Source organism: Prionailurus viverrinus, chromosome F1, assembly GCF_022837055.1.
Source record: "Prionailurus viverrinus isolate Anna chromosome F1, UM_Priviv_1.0, whole genome shotgun sequence".
Taxonomy (NCBI): domain Eukaryota; kingdom Metazoa; phylum Chordata; class Mammalia; order Carnivora; family Felidae; genus Prionailurus; species Prionailurus viverrinus.
The window spans coordinates 48,958,927-48,983,123 of record NC_062577.1 but is presented as its reverse complement, the minus strand read 5'-3'; the positions used below and the strand labels follow the sequence as shown (position 1 = coordinate 48,983,123).

Sequence of the window (24,197 nt, the reverse complement as noted above, 5' to 3'; positions counted from 1 at the left end):
ATGTTGCCAGACTGTGACATCCAGTTCCTTTCTTCTTGATGAAGCTAAATCTTGTGAATTACTTGAGATCATATGTGTACAGATATTTTTATTCTATTTGCACATATGTTTCTTTCCCCTTAATTCCTGTCCCCAAACTAAAGGCCATGCTGCTTATTCAATAACATGCCCAAACTGTGGATATTCATCCATCTCACATTCCATTCCTAAACATTAATTATTTCTAGACAATAGAGTTGTGCAATCAGGTCTTCAATGCTTCTCACAGACGCTCGTTAAGATTATACTTTAGACATTACATCCTTTAATTTCAGGATCTGAAATAGTGTAAACCTCACTTAAAGATGATTTTAGAGTGTCTTTTCTATGATATATTTTATGCCAGAGAAAGGAAGAAATACATCTTTGACTTATGGTATTCCATACTAACCTGCCCAAGCATGATACAGTGTTCAGGTGACTTGTATTTTAGCCTAGAAGACTATTTAACACAAACACCTTGCTTGCGTCTACTAAACATTAATAAAAATTCATTGTATGTTTATTCACACTAAGCAAACCACTTCTCAACCTTTTGCAAAACAACTGAGTTATTAGTACTATCCTAGAACTCACTAATTTTTGGAGTTCCTTAAGCATATATCTATTATTAGGTTGAGACTTTTTATTTAGACACAAAAGACCCTCTGGCTGCCTGAGATCTGTGAGTCTTTTTATTTTTATTTTTATTATTTGTTTTAATGTTTATTTCTGAGACAGAGAGAGACAGACAGAGCATGGACGGGAAAGGAACAGAAAGAGAGGGAGACACAGAATCCAAAGCAGGCTCCATTCTGCCAGCCCAGGGCGACTCAGGCCTCGAACCCACTAACTATGGGATCATGACCTGAGCCGGAGTCTTACGTTTAACCAACTGAGCCACCCAGGTGCCCCTGTGGGTCTCTTTCAAGGTGTGTCAGGTACAGTTTTTGAGTAGACCCAAGAGCAGGAGGATCTTAAAATATTCATTGTTTATAAGCTTAACAAATTCATTTATTTGCTCACATATGTAACAAGAGTTTATTGTTTGACTATTTTTATCAATTCCTGAGCTCTGTATTGGCATAAGCACAGATATTTTACTGACCGTGCTTCCCAAACATGGTGTCTTAATAATATTTATTTATTTGTAGTATAAGTCGATATTTCTGTAGTATATATTTCAAAATTATGTATTTTGGGGCGCCTGGGTGGCGCAGTCGGTTAAGAGTCCGACTTCAGCCAGGTCACGATCTCGCGGTCCGTGAGTTCGAGCCCCGCGTCGGGCTCTGGGCTGATGGCTCAGAGCCTGGAGCCTGTTTCCGATTCTGTGTCTCCCTCTCTCTCTGCCCCTCCCCCGTTCATGCTCTGTCTCTCTCTGTCCCAAAAATAAATAAACGTTGAAAAAAAAATTAAAAAAAAAATTATGTATTTTATGTAAGAATTGGCAGATTATTTGAAAATATTTAAAAATGTATTTCATCTCTATTTATATGAAATAAATGTTTTCTTAAAAGTTTTTTTTTTTATTCTCAAAGAGTAAACATGGTTCATGAATGGCATTTGTATACTCAGCATTTCTGAAGTTCAAAGAAAATGCTGATGTGTAGCAAAATTTCTAGCTAAACTTTGCTTTTGTCCTAAGGTCACTTAGGTTCCAATGATTAAAAATGCTCAAGGATGCACTTCATATTAATCTTGGGAGGAGCAAAGATTGACTGACCTCTGCCGAAATTAAATATAATTCAAAAGGCTGCACCATTCTTAAAAGCAGCTTTATTAAAAATGTTCATCTCAAAATATTTTTCATCTCATTACTTTTATATGTTTTTCTTGTTTCAATTTAATACATTCTGTCTTACAAAGAGAGCATTGATAAATGCATTCAAACTGAAAATAGTTCCATAACAGTAACAAGAAAAAATAATAGCCTCAATTCATATGGTTCCTTCTCTAAGACTTAAAATGCTTTGGAGATAGTTTTTCTAATCTGTAAAATATCCCTGAAAACATTGCATTATTTTACTGATGAAATTATTACACCAAGGTCACCGAGCAAGAAGGAGCAGGGTTTTAATATATTCTAGCATATATTCTTCTTCCCAAGTTATACTTTCTTCAATAAAGTCAGAATCTAGTAAAAACACGTCCCAACTATGTATTTGAAAAGAAAAAAAATATTCTTTTGACCTTTGCTAGCTATTAACTAAAGCACAATGAAGCTGAGGCCAGGTGCCTGAGTGTTCTAAAGCAGTGAGGGAAAAAAAAAATGATTGGGTAGGAGAAACGCCTGCCAACACAGACTATGAGCTGGTTTCCAGACTTTCTTGGACTCATTAATATATAGTGATTTTTCATGCTATTCCATTCAAGTATTTTATTAGGCTGTGTAGAGAGAAAATTTTAACATGATCCTGATGCTCTGAGAGATGCAATCTCTCATGTCTGTATCTGGAGGGTGTTGGGAAACAGGTGCTGAAACATTTTCATATTTTACTTTGACACAAATAAAGACTATCCAGTGCTAGTGTTTTGTTTGTTTTCAGGGCCTAATTGAACATTTTTGCTTACACGTTTCATGTGGGGGAATTTTCACAAGAAAATATGTGAGAAGTCAGAGTTGAGACAAAGAAAACTGTGAACTATCAACAAGCTGCATTTGATGAAAAATGTCACTGAATACTTGGTTGAGTGGGAGTGTCAGTTTGATTATCAGCACTTGATAAAATTGAAAGGATTTGTGAAACCAGGCAATGTTTGTTTTAGTAAAAAACAGCACGATTTTGAGACAACCCTGTGAAGCTGTTGGACACCTTTCTGGATCTGTTTCTTCGTTTATAAAGTAGGCATAAAAATGTAAAATTCGCTAACTTAATGTATGAATTACATTTATGGATACTAAATACTAAAAGTAAAATAATCTCTCAAGAAATGTAAGATTCTCTTGTCACCCACATTAGTTTTTATTTTCCTTTACAGACAGTACAGTATGTATCATATTTATAAAAGAAGAAATTGACACCATATTAGCTAATTTATATTTAGAGAGAATGGTTAAGAATGTATGAGGTTTCTTTTTTTTTATTTTTTAAAAAAAAATTTTTTCTTCAACGTTTTTTATTTATTTTTGGGGCAGAGAGAGACAGAGCATGAATGGGGGAGGGACAGAGAGAGAGGGAGACACAGAATCGGAAACAGTCTCCAGGCTCCGAGCCATCAGCCCAGAGCCTGACGCGGGGCTCGAACTCACTGACCGCGAGGTCGTGACCTGGCTGAAGTCGGATGCTTAACCGACTGCGCCACCCAGGCGCCCCAAGACTGTATGAGGTTTCAACACATACGAAAGTAACTGTCAGGAAACCAAGTGGATTGGGGAACACAGAAACCATAAGTGATTCCTTTTGATTATTGAAAAGATACTGAACTATAACTCAATCAGTTGATGTCTGGTTTAGAGAATATTTTACACGCTGAATGGTCATCCAAAGTTATCAATTATCAAGACATAAATAAAACAGAAGATATTTTACATAAGATAAAACCATATCTAGAGCCTAAATAGTTTCTATCATTAATATGTATGTTGTATCCCTACTAGCAAAAATGAACAAAATTTCTCATTACTGGAAAGAGTCCATAAACTAGAAACATATGTTAGAAAAACAACTGTTACTTATGGGCTAGGTGCAGTAATTTGGAACATATTATGTTAATTTATGATACTTACCTGACCCTCAATCTCTATCTGTATTTCCGTACTGAATGTATATAAGTAATCCATAAAATGAGTTTTTATTGAGATTAATTGTTTTACGTAAGCTTCTTTCTGTCTCTGTGAAGACCAGTTAGGAAGCAGAACATTTTTTGGCTCTAAAAGAGAGATATAAAATGTTATCTTCACTACATTCAAGATCCATTCATATTTTTACAGTGGAAAGGCATCATCTTAGCTTGGTTACCTGAGATAGGATTTAAGATTCAGGCATGCTTTTGTGGTAACAACCTACTGAAGGGAAAGGAAAACATAATGGTTGAGTGGAAAAAGAGGTTTTGGTAAGATGCAATCATAATTAAGCATATCCGATTTGATGGGGATTTCTGAGGTGGTGATGGTCCTGTGTATGGTCCTTACTTTAAGTGAGGGAGCCAGGTCTTCATACTTCTGGCTAATCAGTCATTGGATGTGGGCCACTTAGTGAAGGAGGTGTAACTCTGGCTAAGGCAGATGATGCAATGCTTGTAGGGGACTGATAGGTGAGTATTTTCTTTAGGGGTTACTCCCAGCATCTAAGGGAGGACGTTATTTCTGGAGGGACAACTGGGGATAAGAGCATTCACAATAATATATCCATTGTGCCACCTGGATCCATTCCTTTATACAAATTCTGAGTGAAGTTCTTCCAAGATTACAAGAAGTATATCTTTCTGTGGGGACCTTAGAAAAGGAAGTTTAGAAGAACAAACTATACTCTCTCCCAGTGCCACTGGTCTTGGAACTACAACTGGTATTTATTATCCCTCTCCTCTGTTACCTACCCTCCAGTTCACCTGGTTCAGCTAGCATCTCTTTTTCCACAGTGGCATGAACCATATCCTCATTCTTGAGGTTTTTGAATTCCTGATCATCACGACTCTCTCAAGCCATGGTGCCGTGCTTGTCTAATTACTGTCAAAAGAAGGTAAGGTAATATAAAGGGACACCCAAGTATAGGCACACCTCAGAAATATTGTACTTCAATTCCGGACCACTGTAATCAAGTAAACAGTACAACAAAGCCAGTCAAATGAATATTTAATTCTCCTAGTGCATATAAAAATTACGTCCACACTATACTGTAGTCTATTAAGTGTATGACTCCGTAATGTCAAGAAAAACAATGTCCATAACTTAATTAAAAAATAATTTACTGCTAAAAAATGATATTTTTCATGCTTTTAGTAAATCATAATCTTTTTGCTGATAGAGAGTCTTACTTTGACGTCGATGGCTGCTGACTGATGAGGGCAGTGGTTGCTGATGGTTTGGGTGGCCGTGGCAATTTCTATTTTTATTTTTTTAACATTTATTTATTTTTGAGAGACAGAGAAAAGACAGAGCACGATCCGGGGAGGGGTAGAAAGAGAGGGAGATGCAGAATCTGAAGCAGGCTCCTGGCTCTGATCTGTTAGCACAGAGCCACGAACCGTGAGATCATGACCTGAGCCAAAGTCAGATGCTTAAGCAACTGAGTCACCCAGACGCTCCTGTAGCAATTTCTTAAAATAAGAGAACAATAAAGTGTGCCACATTAGTTGGCTCTTTTTTTTTTTCATGAACGACTTTTCTGTAGCATACAGTGCTGTTTGATAGCATTTTATCCACAGTAGAACTTTCAAAATTGAAGTAAATCTTCTCAAACCCTGCCACTGCTTTAAAAACTGAGTTGATGTGATAAATCCTTTGATGCCATTTCAACAATCTTAACAGCATTTTCACCATAAGTTGTTTCCATCTCAAGAAACCACTTTTCTTGGCTAAAATTAGGTGTTGGAAACAATAAACGTTGGTGAGGATATGGAGAAAGGGGAACCCTCTTACACTATTGGTGGGAACACAAACTAGTGCAGCCACACTGGAAAATGGTACAGAGGTTCCTCAAAAAGTTACAAATAGAACTACCCTACAACCCAGTAATTGCACTATTAGAAATTTAAACAAAGGATACAGAAATGCTGATTCAAAAGGTCATATGTAACCTAATATTTACAATAGCATAATCAACAATAATGAAATTACAGAAAGAACTCAAATGTCCATCAGTGGATGAATGGATAAAGAAGATGTGGTAATAATATACAATGGAATATTACTCAGCCATCAAAAGAATGATGTCTTGCCATTTGCAGTGATGTGGATGGAGCCAGAGTGTATTATGCTAAGTGAAATAAGTCAAAGAAAGACAAATACCATACAACTTCACTCATATGTGGAATTTAAGAAACAAAACAGATGAACACAGGGAAAGGAAAATAAAGAGAGGGAGGCAAACTTTAGGAGACCATTAACTATAGAGAACAAACTGAGGGTTGATGGAGGAAGTTAGGTGGGGAATGGGTTAAATGGGTAATGGGCATTAAGGAGAGCACTTGTTCTGATGAGCACTGGATGTTATATCTAAGTGATGAATCATTAAACTCTACTCTTGGAACCAGTATTACACTATATGTTAACTAACTAGAGTTTAAATAAAACTTTAAACCACAATAACAAAAAATAAACCACTTTCTGTGCTCATCCACAGAAATTAGTTCCTCTTCTATTAAAGTTATGAGATTGCAGCAATTCAGTCATATCTTCATGCTTCATTTCTAATTCTAGTTTTCTTGCTATTTCTACCACATCTATAGTTACTTCCTCCAATAGAGTCTTGAGCCCCTCAAAGTTACCTTTTTCCAAATTCCTGTTCATGTCAATCATTTGTTCTCATCCTAAGAATCACAAATATTCTTAGTAGCATCTACAATGGTAAATCCTTTCCAGAAGACTTCCAATTTACTCTATCCAGATACATCACAGGAATCACTACTTATGGCAGCTACATCCTTACAAAATTTATTTCTTAAACAATAAGCCTCAAAAGTTGAGATGAGTGTTTATTCCTGGACTATGGAATGGATGTTGTGTTAGCAGGCGTGAAAACAACATTAATCTCCTTGTACATCTCCATCAACACTCTTGGATGACCAGTGCATTGTAATTGAAAATTTATATTTTGAAAAGAATCTTTTCTCCAGGAGTTCTCAATAGTGGGCTTAAAATATCCGGTAAATCATGTTGTAAACAGATATACTGTCATCCGGACTTTGTTGTTCCATTTATAGCGCAGAGAGAGAATAGATTCAGCATAATTTTTAAAGACCCTAGGATTTTCAGAATGGCAAAAGAACTGGCTTCAACTTAAGGTCCCCAGCTGTATTAGCCCCTAACCAGAGAGCCAGCTTTTCCTTTGAAGCTTTGAAGCCAAGCATTGACGTTTCCTCTCTAACTGTGGAAGTTCTCGATGAAATCTTCTTCCAATAGAAAATGATTTTATAAAAAAATGATTTTATAAACATTGAAAATCTCTTGGTTAGTGATGATTCATTATCTGTCTTAGCTAGACCTTCTGGATAACTTGCTGAAGCTTCTACATCAGCACTTGCTGCTTCACCTTGTTGTTTTATGTGATGAAGATGGCTTCTCTCCTTAAACCTCATAAGCCAACCTCTGCTAGCTTCAACATTTTCCTCTGCAACTTCCTTACCTGACCTAGCCTTCATAGAATTGAAGACAGTTAGAGTCTTGTCTGGATCAGGCTTTGGCTTAAGAAAAGGTTGTGGCTGGATCGATCTTCTATGCAGACCACTGAAATTTTCTCCATATTAACAATAAGGCTGTTTCACTTTCTTATTTCCCATGTGTTCACTGAAGTAGCATTTATAATTTTCTTCAAGAACTTTTCTTTTCTATACCAAAGAAGCTAACTCTTGGTACAGGTATGGCTTAGCTTTTGGCCTGTCTCAGCTTTTGTAATGCCTTCTTCAAGAAGCTCTATCATTTCTAGCTTTGATTTAAAGTGAGAGATGTGCAACTCTTTCTTTTACTTGAACACTTCGAGGTTATTCCAAGGTGATTGATTAGCCTAATTTACATGCTGTTGTGTCTCAGGGAATAGGAGGCCTGAAGAGATGGAGAGAGATCAAAGAATGGCCAGTGGAGTAGTCGGAATACATGGATTTATTGATTAAGTTTGCCATCTTACATGGGTGCAGTTTGAAACGTCCCCAAATAGTTACAGTGTTAGTTACGTCAACATTGTTAACTAGGAGCCCACACTGTTGAGCCCACCTATGGTCTTCAATCCTGCAGCATGGTTACTATACTCATGTTCAATAAGCCAGCAACAGATTGGCAAATGACACAAGATGGCTCATGTCAACTTGCCGAGTTACAATGTTTACCCAGTCATTTAATGTCTCTTCCATGTTGAATGCTTTGAGTGTGACAAGAACACAAAGGGTATGTCCAGTCTTACATGTCTATTCAAAACCCTCTACCCTGTACTCCTTTCTTCCTGACTTTCCCATCTTTCTCTTTCCAGGCTTCTTTCTCCTTCCAGCCATGTATATTCTAACCATGTCCATATCCATGTATATTCTAACATCAGACTATAGTTCTTCCCATCCAAAGTGGATGATCAGGTGTGAAGTTCTGCAATTTCAGAAGTTTTCTCTCATGAGTATCTTTCAGGAGTGAGTTTTTCATGCAGTCACAGTAACTTTTAACCTCTACCCACATTCCAAGCCACATCACAACTGTGAACCAAATTTGGGCTATTTTCCCCTGTGTCAGCTGGTCGTAAGGAATGCCCATGTAGACATAGGTACTGCTCATTGTTGGTAAATTGTGATGGGTGACATGACAGTATGAGTGACCTGTTCATGGAACTAGAACTTGTTTATACTCAGGTCCTACTCCTATTTGATTCTGGATGCACCACTTCTGACTTTCAACACATTACTGATAGACTTGTTCTCATGGTGTCGTTAGTGAATGATACTCAGCTCGTTACAGGAAGTTTTGGCCTCACGATCTCTTTTGTGTCTGATGGTCAGAAGCTCCATCTCAATAGCAGTGTGTCAAAATGAATTTTCCATAAGTCATATAATCCCCTACTGCAAATGGCCTGGCTTTACTCGGGAACACTGAAAGTATTCATTTTGTTTTTCCTACTGGGGCTTGCCATTAACACCACATGGCATTTTTTCCAGCACAAATACTTCCAAAAACAGTACAAGAAGCAAAACTCCTCATATTTTTTAAAATTTTTTTTCAACTTTTTTTATTTATTTTTGGGACAGAGAGAGACAGAGCATGAACGGGGGAGGGGCAGAGAGAGAGAGGGAGACACAGAATCGGAAACAGGCTCCAGGCTCTGAGCCATCAGCCCAGAGCCCGACGCGGGGCTCGAACTCACGGACCGCGAGATCGTGACCTGGCTGAAGTCCGACGCTTATCCAACTGCGCCACCCAGGCGCCCCAAAACTCCTCATATTTTAGCCCAAAACTGCTGCAGAGCCCTTTCCTGATTTGGATACTACTGAAAACTGTCAATGTTTTTTTGTCACTCGTGCCACTCAATATATTGGCTGAAGCATTATTAGCCAGATAAGGAATATGCTGCTTCCAGAACACAGAGACTTAGCAGACATTGTGCTTACTTTTGTGATGGGATATGCAAGACATAATAATTTGTCCATTTTCCACTCTCAGGACTGTATGTCTCATACCAAGCCTTCCAATTCTAGCACTTCTTGTTTTTCCAGTCTGTCAAGAATGATTTCTTTCACTGTAGGTTAGTTTCTTTATTCTACAGTTTCATAGCCTGTATTTTTGTATATCAAGCTTCTTTCATTTACAAAGTGATTCTATATGAATTTACCAGCAGTGGATAACAGCAGGAGTTCTTTTCTATTTATAAACAATGTTCCGTTCAATAAATATACTGCAATATTTTCTCTTGTTGACAAACATTAGGACTATGACTAATTTTGGCTATTATGAGTGAAATGTAGGAAAATTCTTGTGTAAGATTACTTGTGGGTGTATGCTATAATTTACATTAGATAGAAGGGGAATTTTGGAGTAATGGGATAGAAATATGTTCAATTTAAAAAACAGCCAAAAGTATTCCAAAATGATTATACCATTTTAAGCTCTTATCAATAATGTATGAGATTCCCAGTTGCTCCAAGCCTCACCAAGTTATGTTTATCATTTTCACAGTGAGTACATCCTTTTTTGTGAAATGTCTGTTCAAACTTATTACCCATTTTTAACTGGGTTGTTTGTGTTTTTATCATTGACTTGTACGAGTTTATTGTGGATTTTATACGTTAGCCCTGTGTCTGAAACATATACTGTAAAAATGTTCCCTCAGAGTTTTCTTGTTTATTTTCCTAATTTGATTTACATAAGCTTTTTAAAAAAAATTTTTTAATGTTTGTTTATCTTCTTTTTGAGAGAGAGAGAGACAGAGCATGAGTTGGGGAGGGACAGAAAGAGAGGGAGACACAGAATCTGAAGCAGGTTCCAGGCTCTGAGCTGTCAGCACAGAGCCCGATGCAGGGCTCCAACTCGCAAACCATGAGATCATGACCTGAACCGAAGTTGGACGCTTAATCGACTGAGCCGCCCAGGCTCCCTGATTTACCCCAGTTTTAATTTTGACAAGCCCAAACCATCACTTTCTTTTATGGTTTGCTTTTTCTGTGTCCTCTGTAAGAAATTTTTGCATATCTCAAGGTACAAAGAAATGTTCCTGGCTTCTCTTCAGAAACTTTCTTATTTTAGTTTTACCTTTAGGTCTATCCTATCCCTAATTGATTTTTAAGTAAGGAATGATATAAGGGTCAGGTGATTAATTCATCATGCAGATACCAAATTTTTCCAGAACAATTTCTTCAAGGGATTTTCCTTCACCAATGAATTGCTCTGGTACCAGTTCGACAATTATTTGACTTTGGATTTTTTTATATATGCATATATAAACACGTATGTGTATGAATATATAAACATGTATATGTATACATATGTATGAATATTGTGCATATATATTTATGTCTGTATATTGCTAGACTCTGTTCCATTGAACTATATGTCTATCTTTGCACTGATATCACACAGTCTTGTTTACAGTAACTTAATATTGTCTATCTATTAGTTTTCTATTGCTACATAACAAATTACAATTTAGAGGTTTAAAATAACACTCATTTATTATCTCCCAGTCTCCTACCTCAGAAATCTGAGATGGTATGATTGGTTTTTCTGAATTCACTGCTTAGGATCTCACAAAGCTGAAGTCAAGGTGTTGGTCAATTGTGTTCCTTTCTGTAGCTTGGGCTTCTCTAACAAACTTATGCTGCTATTTACTGAATTCAGTTCAACTGTAAGACCCCCTTGTTGGCTGTTGACCAAGACTCAGCTCTGTGTAGCTTCTCTCTGGTCCTTGCATATAGCCCCATTCATCTTAAAAGCCAGCAATGGCCTGGTGAATTCTTCTTGTCATTCAAATCTCTGAAAGCAATAGCTGATTCTTTGAAATTATCAAGAAAATTGATAAAATTTACCCAAATTAATCAGCAAAAAATAAAAAAAAAGCCAATTTTTCTATTTCTCAAGAATGAGAGAAGTACATAACTACAGATATTCCAGGTACTACTAATGATGATAATATGCAACTTTATCTTAATAAATTTAACAATTTTCTAATTTCTTTCAAAGAAAGAAACTGACAAACCTAATTATAAATAGATAGTATGCACATGTCTCTGTCTATTTTAAAAATTAGACTTTTAGTTAACATGCACAACAAAACTCCAGATACACATGTCTTACCAGGGAATTGTGTCAAGTCTTTAATGAAAGAAAATAATATTTCAACATAAATTATTCCAAAATTTGAAAATAAGGAAAAGCTTTAATCATTCTATGAGGCTAGCATTATTCTAATAACAAACTAAACAAAAAAATTTTAGGAAAAAATGAGTATATACTAAACAAACATTTGCTAATGTCCAATATCCATTCCTTTCAAAAACTCGCCAACAAACTAATATTAGAAGGAAATTTCCTGGGCGCCGGGTGGCTCAGTCGGTTAAGTGGCCGACTTCGGCTCAGGTCATGATCTCATGGTCCGTGAGTTCGAGCCCCGCGTTGGGCTCTGTGCTGACAGCTCAGAGCCTGGAGCCTGTTTCGGAGTCTGTGTCTCCCTCTCTCTGACCCTCCCCCATTCATGCTCTGTCTCTCTCTGTCTCAAAAATAAATAAACGTTAAAAAAATCATTTAAAAAAGAAGGAAATTTCCTCAGTCTAATTCAGGTTGAAGAAAGACTTCAAGCTACAGAATATGATATGCCTATAAAATACCTACAGTTTATACCTAATTAATCATGAGAGACTGAATGATTTCCTTCTATGATCAAAACCAAGGCAAGGATGTGAATAAATGGTACTAGTTCCCTTTCAGGAAGGACTGTGAAAATCATTACCATGGGTATTTGCTGTGTTGTTGCGAGAGTCTTCCTTTGAGGACTCAGTCACTTCTCCAAATGATGAGTTTCAGATCCAGAAGTTGGAAACTGAATTAGGAATCATGATTTCATAAGGGGAGAAATTACTGATTGTGGTCATAGCTTTAGGAGTATGTGTATATATATATATATATATGTGTGTGTGTGTGTGTGTGTGTGTATCAAAACTTATTAAATTGTGCCCTTTAAATATGTGCAGTTCATTTTATGTCAACTGTATTTCAATAAAGCTGCAAAGAAAAATGAATTCTATATGTCCTTGATTGCAGTTCCAAATCCCCAAAGGGCCAGCAGTTCTGAAAAGGGAACTCTTTGACTTTATTTCTAATAATATTGATTTATAGTGTGATTGTAATATATGTAATTTTGGACATTACTCAGAATTTCTTGCCCTGGAGACAAATTTGAATAGATTTCCTTTTATGTGGTTTTTGTTCCAAAAAGTTATTTCCATGCATATTAAATACAGAGCATATAGTTATGTGAGAAGCATGTGTGTATATGTGTATATATACATACATATATTATATACACATATGCATACACATTTAGAAGCATGCACATATATTTATATATGCATGTACATAATATAAGTACCATTCTTTTCATAATGATATAGCCAGTGTGTGTTAGAAATGCATGTCTAGGGGCGCCTGGGTGGCGCAGTCGGTTAGGCGTCCAACTTCAGCCAGGTCACGATCTCGCGGTCCGGGAGTTCGAGCCCCACGTCAGGCTCTGGGCTGATGGCTCGGAGCCTGGAGCCAGTTTCTGATTCTGTGTCTCCCTCTCTCTCTGCCCCTCCCCCGTTCATGTTCTGTCTCTCTCTGTCCCAAAAATAAATAAACGTTGAAAAAAAAAATTTTTTTTTTAAAGAAATGCATGTCTAACCACCAAAATGATAATTATATTTGTGCCCAGATGTGGGCATGTTACTTCTTGGGTCAGGACATTAAGGAGGGGTGCTGAGTCAATCTGGCTCTAAGTAAAGTGGGGAGTGAGCTTTGCTGCTGCCTCAGTCACCTCCAGTGCCCTAACGGCTTCATCGAATAGCAGTGGACCGCTCAGTTTCACTCTACTTTGTGGCCTGGAATATGAGTGTTTATCCAGAAGTACTGTCCTCAGGTTTCAGCCTTCATGCCTGTTACCAGGTGAGTCTCTCAGTTCTTCATCCCTCGTCCAGGTGCAGACTGCACTGGCTAGTACTCCATACCCGCAAGAGTGAGTGCAAAGGTGCATGGTTTGAAGTGCTGGCAGTGGGTAGGGGGAGAGAGGAGCTTCCGTCCTCCTGCTCACCCTCTGTCCCTGGCAGACCCTGAGTAGCCAAGACTCCAATGTGAGGCTCTCTCAAGCTCTTGGTCCTTTCCCAGCAACCACATTTGCCTTGTACTCAATGCCCCTCTGCCTCTCCCCCAGTGGTGCTTCAAATTAGGCGCTGGGGCCAGTGTGGGTGGGGTTTCCTCTCTGTCCCATGGGCCACACCACCCATGCCTTGTGTTTAGGGTGAACTCTAGGTGCAGGATAGTGAGCTCTTGCCCCAGTGCAGAAAACTCTATCTCTTACTCAGTGATGGATCCTGGCGCAAGAAGATGTGCTGCCCCCAGATTCTGAAGATTGCTGAATTGTTCTAAATTAGTAATCAGAACAGGGACAGATTTCTTTTAGTTTCACTACCCCACTTCAAACCCAGGCAGGCTCTCTGGATGCATGCATCACCCAAGGGTTTCTCTTGGTTTTCTTCTTCCATCCCAAGTCTTGTGGTTGATAAGTGGAAGTCCATGGGGGAAAAAAGAAGGTAGGCGGTATGGATTCTGTTGTGTCTGTGGCTGTCCAGAGATTTTCACATCAACCCACTCTTAGCCTTAAAACCACCGTAAAACTCCAAACTGTGTCCTTCTTACTCACCTCTCTAGTGGCTGCCTGCTTCTCCTACTGCTCTGCCAAAAGGTGGACAAATTGTCCCATCTCTTCTGGGGGTCACTTCTCTTTGCAGTTATTCAGTTTGCTTTACAACTTGAAGGGGGCTCAAAATAGAATTATGGTTTCTGAAGGCGTTTCTTGGCATTTTTTGGCAACTTTCTACATACCGAGAAGAAGAAATGTCCAGATACTAGATACTGTACTGTGTTTGATTTATGATATCTTGATTGAAGAAGGTGAGAAGTTTCAAAGGTGTCCACGTAGGTTTCTCAAACATAATATCTCCTAGAGCCCATTTCAGAGTTGTGGCATTGACCAATTATGTGTATCCCAGGTTTTCATCTTGGGATCAGGTATACAAGCCCCCAGTGGGTCTGCAGACTCAGTTAACCCAGTGAGAAGTGCACTTGGGCTAAAATTAAAGTAATATCCTGGCTTTTATATGTTCCCCTTCTAACAGTGAGACTGTAATGACACTTCAGATTCCCTGGTGCTAATTGTAAATTGAACTCTTTGTCCAACTGTATTTGGAATATTTGTGTATTTCTTTTTCCTCAGTGTATATTTGCCTGAATAATGGTAGTAGTTCCCTTTCAGGAAGGACTGCACAAATCATTACCATGGATACTTGCTGTGGTGTTGTGAGATTTTTTCCTTCTGGGGTCAGTCACTTCTTTGCACAATGAGTTTCAGATCTAAAAGTTCGGTACAAAGTTAAGAACCATGGATTTGCAGGGGGATAAACCAGGAATGGTGGTGGGTGGGTGGGGAATAGCACTCAGTTTTCTCACCAACCGTCACTGATTTCTTTTTAATTTACAGGTAGGGTATTGACACTGTTAACTGCCCATCTGTTTGTTGTCACTAGAACAGAATTTTCTAGTTAACATTTTTATGATTCTGCAGAAATCACATTGCTGCCCCTCAAACATTAAGACACATACTAATGAGTATGCCAAGCTGACTTTTGCTGCTTAAGTGTCACCTCTTGCCATCCATCGTTTTGGATCCTAACACTGGCATTTGTCAGTAAACGCAGGTTTGTAACAAAAGCTCCTCCCTCAACCCTGCCCTATAGGGGGGCTGCAGTATAAGCATACAGTGGTGCTTATCACCATGCCACTACTTATACTTTATAAATTATGTCCCGTCTGGGGCCTTCCAGGGAATGGAGTCCATGGCTGACTTTCCAGGTCTTACATAGCTTATTCCCTCCAACATTTCTCAACTTCGAACATTTTAATTCCTTCTTTAATTCCTCTATCTACAATTAAAGTTCTGGCATTTCTCCCTCATATAATACAAGCCATCAATTTTTCCATGCTCCTAGGAACTTGATCTTTAGCCATCCACATAGCACGCTTGTATCACCTCCTGAGAGCTTCCCCACGGTGTTAATCCTATATGTTGGAAGAAAACCCTCAAATCAATAAATTCTCTCTATTTGAGCCTTAATCTTCACCATCCTATTCGAGCACACTCAGAATTCAGTCGCCTGTAGACTTTCCCAGATTTTCTTTTACATGCTGGTCAGGTCCTACAGATCCCTTGACCTATAATCAATTCCCTCTTTTCAGGTTTAATATACCTACATTGGGTTATGTTGTGACTTAACCTTGGTTAATGGTTAAGTTACTAATATTAATTATTGGCCTAGATCTTGCAAGGGAGGCCTTTGCATTCTCTTCAGCTAACGATGAATATGAAGATGTAAGCAATCTGTTCAGGCTTAGGAGGTCCACTGAATTCTGAGAGTTTAAAATCTTTGAGCACCTCAATCTATATATCCTCATTCAATATATCAGAATACCATTCTTTCCCTACCAGGATCTGTTTTGGAATAGGAAACAGGCCTTAACTGGAAGCTTGGATACTCTCCATGTAAGCCTACGTGTGGTTCCCTGGGTCTTAGGTTTTTCTGGCCTGCTGAGGTAAGAAATATATGCCTCCAGGAAGACCTCTAGCTCTCACACTTAGCTTTTATTTTCAATTATCAAGCTTAGCTTTTAGTTATCTTTTTCAGAGTCTAATCAAACTGCATTATTAGAAACTCAGTTCCACTTAATTTGTAATTAACATTTCCCCTTTCTTTCTCAAATATGGGATATATCACATCTGTGAATGCATTCCCTTCTACCATTGTAGTTCACCAACTCTGAAGGTTAAAAACTTGCAGCGCAACCTTGGACCATAAGGTGTCTGTGTTCCACCCAGTGCCAGTTATAGGTCATAGCGTCTTTACTCTACTTGCAAAGTCTTATTCCAGAGTCTGTTTCTTTAAGTCACACCTGGAACTGTCTGCAGATTTGATTTCTAGGAAAACCAACTCAGAGATTGAGATTAGCATGCAAAAAACTTATTAGTGAGTGTTTTGAGTTAACCCCTGTGGAGGGAAGAGGAAAACAAAGCAACACATTGGACAGAAGTTGAGCTGCATGCAAAGCGAATGGAGACTTTAGCTGTCTCTATGGGGAGTTCCAAAGTTGGCAGTCCACCTTAGAATTATCTCAAGGTTGACAGAGAGCCTGGGTGCTTGTAACCCAACATTGATTAATCACTGGAAATGGGCATTATTTTGAGCAAAACCAGCTCTCTTCAACAGAGAATCGTTGACAGATGAAACCTTTCTGACAAGGAGAAGGTGGGGAGTCAGTCCTTCATTCCTGGTGGGGAATATGAGCGATCCATCATAGCATCCACTACAGGGTCCTTAGAAGCCATCAAAATAACCTCTCACATGATGTAGGACACTATTTTTCAGTTTCCACAATCTCTTACAGTCCTTTGAAATTCCACTACACTAATATGTTCATTTGCAGTCTAGGGCACTATTTAAAGTGAAATTCCAAACTTTGAAAGGTGGAACTTTGCCAAATAGAAAGTGATCATTTTACACCTAAGCCATTTTAATAATTTTTTTACACCCTCTGGAAGATACAATTCTTCTATATTTTAACCGATCAACATTGAAAGAATAAAGTTAATGAGGGAATGGAAGGAGTAAGGTTCTAATCCCAGACAAGCATTTTATTGAAGTCCATTTATTTTCTACAAATTCCAGAGTGTATGTGCGCGCGCGCGCGCACGCACGCGCGCACACACACACACACACACACACACAAAATTAGGTAATATTGAACAATATGTCAGGAAAACAGTGGACTGTTATGTTCTAGAACTCATCTTGTATCAGTGGCCTGTGAGTCTCCTGTACTTTTTGCTACATTTCTTTATAATTTTATGCACTTATGACTGATATTGGTCTACAGTCATTTTAAAAAATTATCTTTATCAACTTTATGTAATTAAGGTAGTATCTCAACTTAGTTGTGGAGCTTTCATGCTTATTGTATCTAGAATAGCTTTATGTGTTCAGATGTTACACAGAATTAGGCTGCAGCGTCATCAATTCGGGTAACTTTTTAAAATGTTTTCAATCTTCTCTAAGGAAATTGTTTCATTCAAATATAATCTATCATCTAGTCACATTTTTAAATTATAATTTTATGGGAAATCACACATTTCCCCTAATATTTCAAATTTATTATATGTAGAATCATCATCTAATTCTTTTCATCTTTTATTTGTCTATGGCTGTGTGTCTTTTGCATCCTTAATTTTCTTCATTTTAAATTTGTTATTGTTTTAAAATTCTCATAAGGAATTAGCCTCTGTGGATTTCAAAATAACCTGCCTTTCTATTTATCTACCCATCCTTCTATTCTTCATGTTTCTTTTTTTAATTTTGGCCTTTATGTTTATTAATTTCCTTATCTACACTATAGTAATATATGCTATTCTTTTCCTAGCTCTTAACATATAGTAAACACTTTCATATTGAGTACATTTTATATAATAATGAAGATAGGGAAGACTATAAAGGATTACTTTTTTACCTTGTACAAGATCAAGGTTTGTATTATTTCATTTTGTTCAAAATATCATTTTTTTTCCAATCATGGGTATATAAGATGCTTATTCCAAACTCATACATTCTATACACACACACACACACACACATGCAAAAAATATTACCTTTATTTTTCTGTGTTGCCATGTTTTTTTATGCTAGATATTACTATTTATGAAATAAGTATGTCAACATATGTTGCTTTTATAATTTTGAATAGGCAGCCAGGGAAAAGGAATATGCAGTTTGGGGGATTTAAACTTCTGATTCATCTTTTAATATTATAAATAAAAAGTTACTGACATGTAAGTTTTAACAGTTAAACTTAGAAATTTTTTCTGGGGGTGCCTAAGTGGCTCAGTTGGTTAAGCTTCTGATGTTGGCTCAGGTCATGATCCCCCAGTCTGTGGGTTCGAGACCCACATCGGGATCTGTACTGTCAGCTTGGGACCTGGAGCCTGCTTCAGATTCTGTGTCTCTCTCTCTTTCTCTGCCCCTCCCCCACTTGCACTCTATCTCTCAAAAATAAGTAAATATTAAAATTTTTTTTTAAAAAGAAATGTTTTCTGCACATATATATGAAGTTATACCTTTAAAAAAAACTAATTTGTCTATTTACTTGGTTAATATTTTAATAATTCAGTAAAATAAATTTATTTAAATTTCTGTTCAATTTACAACTTATTAGATTTATTTATAGTGTAACAAAATATATTTATAGATATAAGGCACGTATTAATTATGGGTGAATAAAATGCATTTCTGTAATATTGTATATGAATATATACCATGTGGAAGATCATCTTCAAAAATCATGTTACATATGATACTTATGATAAATATGAATATGTTGAAGACATGCATTATATATGTATTTCTTACATGATATATATATGTATATATTTTAAATAAAAATATAAACATTATATACTAAGTGCATGAATGTATACTTGCATAATTTAAATAGATATTCTATTTGCATGTATGTAGTTTAAATGGACATCATCAACATAATATATTTAAACACTTTAATATCTACAACTTTTCAAAGCCAAAAACTCTGAAGCTTTCTGAATGCTTAACCAAGATGTAATTTAAGTGCATGACTCATATTCATAATTAAGTAAACTGTTTTTAACATGAAAATATTTAATATATTTAGTCAAATTATCTTTTATCTTTCCACTTAAGACCATATAATCAATAAATGAGTTTCTTTTAACTATTGCGTTTTATATAATGTATACAAGATAGTACCTTTAATTTAGCACAAATTTATCAAAATTAAGGGTTTTTTCTTCACCATTTCTGTATTCATAAAAATTTACTTACCCAATAAAGAAGACAGACCTACCATTTATGTCAAGGCTGAAGTCAGTGACTTGAATTTTCAGACTGACAATATTGTCACTTAGGCAAGTATGGAGGACCAAACAGCTCTGAGTATGTAGTGAATTTTTGTCCCACACAGCAATTTTCCAGTGGAATTCACTCAATTTTTCCCCTTAATTTGGTGCTTGAATCCCTACATTTCACAAGTATGTTGCTCCCAGTTGCTGCACTGCTTGTTTGTTTTTTTTTTTCATTTTATACAATGTTTGACAAGTTCACATTCGGGTCATTTTAATGAAATATGATATTGTTTTTATATTTGGTTCTAGCTCTTGGCCACCAGATAGTAATCCTTCGAATGGGAAAGGTGTATTAAAGTTTAGACTACAATTTCTTCATCAAGTTTCTTTTGCATTTCTAAACTGTTTAAACATTAGTAATGTTTGTTTTATGTAATTTTATATATCTTTATGCCTATGTTTTTTTTGTTTCTTATATCTTCTGATATTAATATGGGTACTACTATCTTTTTGTTTGTATTTTCCTGATATCACTTTTTGTACCCTTCCCCCTTTCTATCTCTCTATCTCTCAATTTTTACTCTTTAAAAGTAAATTTCTATACCCAATCTTGTTTACCATATTTAATATCTTTGTTATGTTATTGCTTCCTGGCCTTTTGGCTAAGATCAAGTGTAGTATTTAATGTTTTTGTTATAACCAGACATTGCTGTTATTGATAGAAATTATCATTCTGTTTATTTTTATGGAACAAGTGAATATGTTTCCATGATAAGACTTTCTGTTTACTATTTATTTTTCTTAATGGTTTTCCTTTTATGTGCTTATTTATTTTTATTTTTCTTACATATTAGTTTGATTATGATGCTACTCATTTCTGCATTCCTCTTGTGAATCTGTTAATTCTATTGTTGTCTCCCAGATCCTTGCTTATAACTTTATGCTTCCTCAGGCTCACATTTAAACACATATTTCCCTACAATTAGATGAATAAGTGATACATATTTCCCACATCTGGATAGATAATTTAAGAACTACTCTACTATTTTCTCACTCCAATAAAAAGACATTTGTGGGATATTTTTTTTTTTTACTTTGCTTTCAATACTCAAACTCCTCTCTCAGCCAGTATAATTCTTAGGTTTTGCTGAGAAAAGATAGTATATTTAATTCCAGATTTTAGACTTTGTGCAAATGGCTTTTATTAAAAATATCCTTATTTAAAATTTAAGATACACTTTCCCATTTATGATTATTCTCTTTGATTCAATTATGTTTTAGATCTAGGGTAGAAACATATGTATGCTTATAAATATATTTCAAGATTCACATTTCATAATATCACTTAGATACTTTATGTGCATCTCCTTTAGGCTTTTATAGGTTTTTTTTTATGTTGTCACTTTTTCCTGTCCATCAGCTCTATTTTATAAGCATATATGGTTTACATCCAACTGATTGATTACTTTAAAGGGTGGTGATCCAATATAAGATGATCTCTAACTTTGAGACTAATGATGAGGTCTGGCTTTCCAAAACTATTCTATTTAAGGACCATAACTCTGATGCAAATTAATACGAACCGCATTGCTAAAATCAGTGGATTGTGTGTGTGTGTGTGTGTGTGTGCGTGATATCACTGGAAGATAGATAGATAGATAGATAAATAGATAGATATACAGATATCTTGTAGAGATACCTATATATGTGGATATATAGAGAAATATCACTATAGATAGATACATATATATAGATAGATCTATCTATAGAGATAGCCAGTGTGCTCCTATATAGAAACTGATATAGATAGATATACATATAGGTAGTTATATGTATATTTTATAAATAGATAGATAGATAGACACATACACACCCAGTATATCAGTGGAATATCTATCATCTATCTATCTATCTATCTATCATCTATCTATCTAACCATCATCATCTTATATAGATATTAAGAGGGAGAAAAGAGGACCTAGATACGTATCTCAGCCACAATATTTTGTTTTTCATCTTAGAATTTTGGGGGAACATTTTAGCGGATCTTTATCTCCTCATCCATCATCCCAGATGTAGCATGTGTAGCCATTTAATTATTTCTTTCCCATCAACCCATAAGCTAAATGAGAGATAAAAAGAATTTAAACAATCTAAAGTAAATAATATTTCCCAGAAGACATATTTTTATGAGCTGGGTTTTGGTAATAAAGTGTTCATAGGTGGAAATTTCAGATTTATCATCTTGTGAATTGGCAATCATAGGAAAATATGTTAAATATCTGATCACATACTTTGCAAAATTTGACATCCAATTTAGGTGGACATAACGAAGGCAGAGGATACTTGTGTGTGAAAAACTTGATTGCCAATGATAAAAGTCATTTTCAGAGACTTAAGTAAAAAATACCTGGCTTTCTATATGAAACATTATCATTCCCCCTTTGTCCTCACATATGTATGTGCCTCTCAACACGAAGTGAAATAGCTTGATATCAATTACAGAACATTATAGCCAAGGAATAGACATTATGGAAGGAAGAGAGAGACATTACCCATTATGAGAATGATCAATTCAATTATGAACTCACAGCGGTACTATACTTGCTAACTTATACCTTTATACCAAACAGTGCAAAGTAGACAAAGTAGGCAAGTTCAAATTAGATATTATTGCCATCATGAAGCTGATTCATTTTGAAGGAGCATTTTGTCTTCACTGGATGCTATGACCTCTGTGTGGCACTACTATTAGCTACTTCTTTATGAGTCATGGGAAAAATAAACCCTTCAGTGCTGGCTGGGGAGGCTTTGAGGTGCTTAGCTACTCACAGTACTAAAGCAGAAAACACAAGTCACTGAACATAGTTAATTTAATAAATAAAGGATGGTGACAAAATAAACCACAGAATGTAGCCAGGGGCTGCAGAAATAGGTATATGTGTTTGAAATGCAAAGATTAGTTGGATGTTTACGTTTCTTTGAGAAATAAACCATTCACTTGGTTGGAAATGAATGACCAAAAGCAAACAAACAAACAAATAACAACAACAAAAAAGCCTTGAATTTTCAAGGAACTAGAAAGTCATATATTTGGCCACATTATTTTAATATGTTGGAAAATAAACACATTTCTACTTAATAATGACAAGTATATGTAGTAATTCCCTATTTTAACCAATTTTAGGTAAGTAAACACTTTTAACTTTAGATTTATAAGGAGAAAATTGACTGTATTTTAGAATCTTTTGAGTTAATTTTTTCCTATACTCACAATGTAATCGGCTATGTATAAACACTTCAACACTCTTCTATTTCAATGAGAAGTGGACATCCAGGTCCAATTCTGTGGGTGAGCAAAAGTAAAAAAAAAAAAAAAAAAAAAAAAAAGAAAGAAAAGAAAAAGAAAAGGTAATACAAAACTGTCACCATTTACACAAATACTGAATAAACTTTTTAAAAGTTAAGAATAGAGATTATCAGTGACTTAAGTTCTAAAATATCACTGTATATCTGAATATTTCTGTTTTCTCCATGCTTGGGACCAACTATATTTTCAATCTATCCTATCATTCCAATGGAATCTCCCCCACCCCATCCCCCACACACACATCACAAAAACTTCACTGTCTCCCAGGTATTGAAGGAAGCCAATATTTTCCTCTAAAGTTCTTTTTTCTCCTCCCTAGGGTAATTGTCTTCAGGCCTTTCAAATCTCCTTCTTTTTCTCTTTCTTGTTTTAATATCAAGGTTTTCAGATACTTCATCAATCAAGACATATAAAATGGATTAAATATGCTGCCTGGAACTGAACTCAATACTCCACATAGGGCCTGATCATGAAAACTGTAATATGGTATTTACTCTTTTTTTTATTTTATTATTTTTTTTAGAGAGACAGAGGTGGGGGAGGGGCATAGGGAAAGAGAGAGAGGGAGAAAGAGAATCCCATGCAGACTCCATTCCCAGCCTAGAGTCCAAACTGGGCCTCAATCCCACAAACCATGAGATCATGACCTGAGCCAAAACCAAGGGTTAGGCACTTAACCGACTATGGCACCTAGATGCCCCAAGTTTGGCTTTTTAAGATTCACATATAAGTGATGTCATACTTGTCTTTCTCAGTCTGACTTATCTTAGTATAATATACTCAAGGTCCACCTGTGTTGTCACAAGGGGCAGAACGTCCTTCTTTCTCATAGCTAAACAGTAGCCCTTCCTAATTTCTAATTCTGGCCACCAACATTTTTCTTTTCTCATATCCTTTCTCATTTTTATAGCAACTGTATTACATTTGGATGGAGAGATAAGTCACACAGCCTCAACCTCCCCTTAGTTCACTGGGTTCTTTGTGGCTCTGCTTGATCATCCTGTGTAACCCTAGAATCTCTTCCGTGCACATGTAATCATATTTGTAGATAAAAACTAGAATTTAGAATGACCATTTGTTTTCTGTTTCAATCTGAGTTGTGTAAGCTTAGTTACAAAATATTCTTTCCCTATTAAAATTGTAGCAGTTACATTACACTACATAAAGCATTTCACTTTCTATAAGCCCTGTCTTCAAGTAATCTTAGCCCCTGTTTTACAGAAATAATTTAAGTCTACAAAACTAAGTTAACTTGAATTGCTGATCCCGAAGCCAGAATTTGTCTATATCTTCACCAATATTCTTCTTTTTCTTTTTTATGTCACAATGAAATATTTTGGTCTTTCTTTCTAATCATCACGACAGAATGTCACAATGGAAAGAATACTGTAAAGTCAGAAACTCTGCTTTTTAAGCCTCCCGTTTTTATTATTTTGAATAAGTCACATTACTTTCTGGACCATTATACATTTCATTTAATAAATGTCATTAGTCTTATAATTTCCATATTTAGTACT

The 24,197-nt window shown here is 36.2% G+C and overlaps 1 pseudogene; it reads left to right on the top strand.

Moving 5' to 3' along the window:
* The first annotated feature begins 19,952 nt into the window (after positions 1 to 19,952).
* Positions 19,953 to 20,066, top strand: LOC125155906 (uncharacterized; annotated as a pseudogene).
* Positions 20,067 to 24,197: the final 4,131 nt, after the last annotated feature.